The sequence below is a fragment of the Euprymna scolopes genome, chromosome 24, assembly GCF_053919585.1.
Source record: "Euprymna scolopes isolate OS-2025 chromosome 24, ASM5391958v1, whole genome shotgun sequence".
NCBI classification, from domain to species: domain Eukaryota; kingdom Metazoa; phylum Mollusca; class Cephalopoda; order Sepiida; family Sepiolidae; genus Euprymna; species Euprymna scolopes.
Window position 1 is genome coordinate 91,576,068 of NC_136505.1, and position 5,000 is coordinate 91,581,067.

Genomic DNA, 5,000 nt, shown 5'->3' on the forward strand with positions numbered 1-5,000 from the left:
AAAGTAAACTGTGTCCTTTGGTTGGCTGAATTGAAATCTACTATTGCTGTACAAAGAAGGTTTAGAATTGAATACAATAAAAAAGCGCCTCATAGGAACGCCATTGTTAAATGGATGAAAAAATTTAAAGAGACGGGCTCTGTCCATGATAAACCACGGTCTGGGAGGCCATGTGTCAGTGATGAAAGTGTTGCTTCCTTAGAAGAATCCTTTACTGCAAGTCCAAGAAAGTCTGTAAACTGGCATCATTGGAGCTCGGGCTGCCAAAGTCTACCGTGCATAAGATTCTGCGGGCAAAACTTCATATGAAAGCTTACAAAATTCAATTACATCAACAGTTGTTAGAAGAGGATTATTATGCGCGGCTAACTTTCTGTCACCAGTTCAATGAAAAACTTTGCAATGATGATGCATTTGTGAGTAATTTACTGTTTTCTGATGAAGCAACATTTCACATTAGTGGCAAGGTCAACAGGCATAATTGCCGAATTTGGGGAACTGAAAACCCAAATGAAACTGTTGAACATGAAAAGGACTCTCTTAAAGTTAATGTGTGGTGTGCTTTGGGAATAAATCGAATCATAGAGCCATATTTATTTGAAGATCGTGTTATTAACAGTGACAGCTACTTAGATATTTTGCAGAATTACTTTATTCCGCAACTTGAACAATTAAACTTGAAAGATGATACAGTGTTTCAACAAGATGGAGCTCCTTGTCACTTTGCTCGGCGTGTTAGACAGTTTCTAAATCAGGAATTTCCTAACAGATGGATCGGAACGGGTGGACCATTTCATTGGCCTCCACGTTCGCCAGATTTGACTCCATTAGATTTTTTTATGGGGACATGTGAAAACAATTGTGTATGCAACCAAACCTAGTTCATTAGAAGATATGAAAGCTAGAATAACTAATGTGATTGCAGGCATTATTATAAATCATTTGGCAAATGTTTTTCGTGAACTGCAAAATCGTATTACCCTTTGTATTGCTAATGATGAAAGGCATGTGGAAAGTTAAATAAAATTTCAATAAAAGCTTAAAAAATATAGATTTATTTCTTTCAAATCCATTTTACAGATTATTTCTATTGCAAATACAAATAAAGTTATAAATTTTTTAAAGTGCAAACAGACTTTATGGACACCCTGTATATATATTATATATATATATATATATATATATTATATATATATATATGTATGTATATATATATATATATATATATATATATATATATATATATATATATATATATATATATGGAATGTCTGTCCCTGAATATTCATTTTGCTTCTTTCTTTTATTTGCAACTTTTGCTTCTTTTGAACAAACATTTCTAAGATGGTTTAATATATTAGTTGTAAAAGTTTTTGCTGATTTGCGACCCTTTGATATGATGGTTTCACATAACTTGCAAGCAGATGTATTCTTACTCTTGAGATTACCATCAAAATACTCCCACAGAAACTGGTTGCCATAATGGTTGACGGTTGTTAATATTTAGGTAATTTTTTACGTATCTAAATTACATATGCCTTATATCTTATTAGTAATTTATCTCAATAAAATATACATTATCTAAACCAGAAAAATAAAAATATATATGTAATGGCAGCAAGAGTTTGAAAATGTGGAATAAGAGTATGAAGAATGCTTTATTTTGTTTTTGTATCAGAAGTCTTTGTCTAACGCAAAGCAACATACCTTTTTGGTTAAAACGTCAAGCAGAGGTTCGCTAGTCACAATTTGAGTCGAGTATGACACTATTAGTGTCATGAATGCATGCAGCGAGGTGCATATTGCGGTGAGAGGAGGTGTTTGACCTGACGGGATAGAAGAAGAGAGGGCAGAAGAGGGGGTGTTGATGTCTGATTGGGACAAAACAGAAATGTCTATGGGATTTTATCAGAAAGAGAAAAAACAAATAATGATTGTTTTTATCTCATTGTCGTTATATATCTGTTAACATGAAAGGTTGTTTTTAAAACCTCTGTTGAGAGGTATGAAGAAATCCAAAGATCCTTAGCTGATTAAGGCTGACAACTTAGAATGGGGGGCAAGGGTAAGGTTCGCCGCCAAGCATTGTTCGACCTGGAATGACTAATCATTCCTAATTTGATAATAAGTAAAACCCTCAGTGAAATTTGGTAGAGATAAGCTCTAAGAGGAAGGAAGAAAGGGTGTTTGTAACCACTCTCTGAAGGAGAGGTGGGGAAAAGGGGTTGGATTTTTAGAAAAAGGAATTCTAAAAAGAGTAGAGTCGTAGCCAGCAAACTGAATGGCTGGGCTGGGCTGGTCAAACGCTCCCGATTTGGGAGCCCTCAGGGCCTGATGTTATGATGTTAATTAGCCTGTGTTAATGGGGAATCTGTGACTTTACTGGTCTGGTCTTACATCGTTTCACTGCTATAGTCAGTCACTTCAATTTAGACAGTAGCTGTTATGAAGTAATGAAATTAATAAATAGTTTGTTATTGTTATAAACCGGAGTTTTGTTTGTTTGTGGTGAGGACTCTTCATTTTGCAGCAAGCCGCAAGGACCAGCGGAGTGATTGATGTACCCGGAGACTACCTACACAGGGTAGGAAACGATTCGATCGAAAGGCAAAGTGCCCCACCATGAAAACATAGTGGATGAAGATGATCAACAGGCCAACTTGTGACGGGATAATGTACGATCGAAAGAACACCTGTCGTATCGGGTGGAATCTGATGAGGTTAAGGACACCCGGTGTGGTTGGTGCAGTATTGGTCTCGTTATACGAGTAGAGTTCGTTGTTCACAACACGAAATACACATCGACGTTCTCTATTTGCATGTCTTAAACACTTCTCCCACTCCTCCCAGCGACTAATTTTTTTTAATGTTTCGGGCACACCAAATTTGCATACACCACACGAGACTGCTCGAGATACGCGTGCCCCAAGGCTTTAAAAGACAACAGCCGCCATCTTGGGCCTCTTTTTTTTTCTTTTTCTGTCTTTCAGCTGCCGAGACAGATTCTCGCCCGTTTCTGAGGTAGGTCCTCTCTCTGTCTTTCACAGTTTTAAAATTCATTTATGCTGGTTACCATCAAATTACCATCAAATTATCATCAAATTACCAGCCAATTACCATCAAATTACCAGCCAATTACCATCAAATTACCAGCCAATTATCATCAAATTACCATCAAATTATCATCAAATTACCAGCCAATTACCATCAAATTACCATCAAATTATCATCAAATTACCAGCCAATTACCATCAAATTACCAGCCAATTACCATCAAATTACCAGCCAATTATCATCAAATTACCATCAAATTATCATCAAATTACCAGCCAATTACCATCAAATTACCATCAAATTATCATCAAATTACCAGCCAATTACCATCAAATTACCAGCCAATTACCATCAAATTACCAGCCAATTATCATCAAATTACCATCAAATTATCATCAAATTACCAGCCAATTATCATCAAATTACCATCAAATTATCATCAAATTACCAGCCAATTACCATCAAATTACCAGCCAATTACCATCAAATTACCAGCCAATTACCATCAAATTACCATCAAATTATCATCAAATTACCAGCCAATTATCATCAAATTACCAGCCAATTACCAGCCAATTACCATCAAATTACCAGCCAATTACCAGCCAATTACCATCAAATTACCAGCCAATTACCAGCCAATTACCATCAAATTACCAGCCAATTACCATCAAATTACCATCAAATTATCATCAAATTACCAGCCAATTACCATCAAATTACCAGCCAATTACCAGCCAATTACCAGCCAATTACCATAGCTAAAGTGAAATGAATAAAAAAATTTTTTAACGATCTCCATTATAAATGTTGGTTTCGGTTTGGATTCTAACTGATGACACTCCAATCGTATTAAAAAAAATCTTTTGAAATCATGATTAGGTATTGGGTACAATATAATAGATAATAATCGACAGAGAATCGACTGTACAATGATAAATACGAAATTTGTGTAAATTAAAATATCGTGTTTAAGCCTATTTTATAACCGGAATGCTGGGCTAATATATATATATATATATATATATATATATATATATATATATATATATATATATATATATATATCGCTGTTTGTTTGTTTACAAACAGGCGGTTTGAGCACTGTAAAAGTGGTGGAAGGATGTTTGTTTAAATAGACATTCGGGCAAGTTATTTGCGGGCATCGCTTCCGTGGTCGAGTGGGAGGACTGCCGACAGTCAACACGACGGTTCTAAGTTCAATCCTTTGCTTGGGAGAGGTGCTAGTCTAGCGGCACTGATGAGTTGTGATACAACGAAACAGGGCAGTGTGTCTATGACTACAAATATATATATATATATATATATATATACAAGGGGCGCGTAATAAGTAATATCCCTGACCAACTTCCCATAGCAGTAGAGCAACAAAACTTGGCACAGTTATTAGTCTTTCTCTACATAGGAACCACCCAGAGTTATGCATTTCTCCCATCGTTTGATGAAGACCGTTTTTGTAGAACATCCCATGTTGGTCCTCCAACCACAACGTGACTTCAGAAATCAATGCTGCATCATCTGGGAAACGCTTTCCTTTCAAAAACAATTTCTTGGCTGGGAAGAGGTGAAAGTCAGAGGGTGCAAGGTCAGGAGAGTAGGGAGGATGGGGCAGGATTTCATAACCACACGCCTGTGCTTCTGATCTGACGACATGTGAGTTGTGGACTGGAGCCTTGTCCTGCAGGAGGAGGATACCTTTGCTGATCTTGCCCCGCCTCCTGATTTTGATAGCTTCCCTTAATTTCCTCAAAAGTGAAGCATAATAGGCTCCTGTGATAGTGTTACCCTTTGCCAGGAAATCTGTTATCACTACTCCGTTCTGGTCCCAGAAGACTGTGGGCATGACCTTGCCAGCGGAGGGCTGCACCCTTGCCTGCTTTGAAGGTGGTGAGTCCAAGTGCTTCCACTGCATTGGCTGGGCTTTG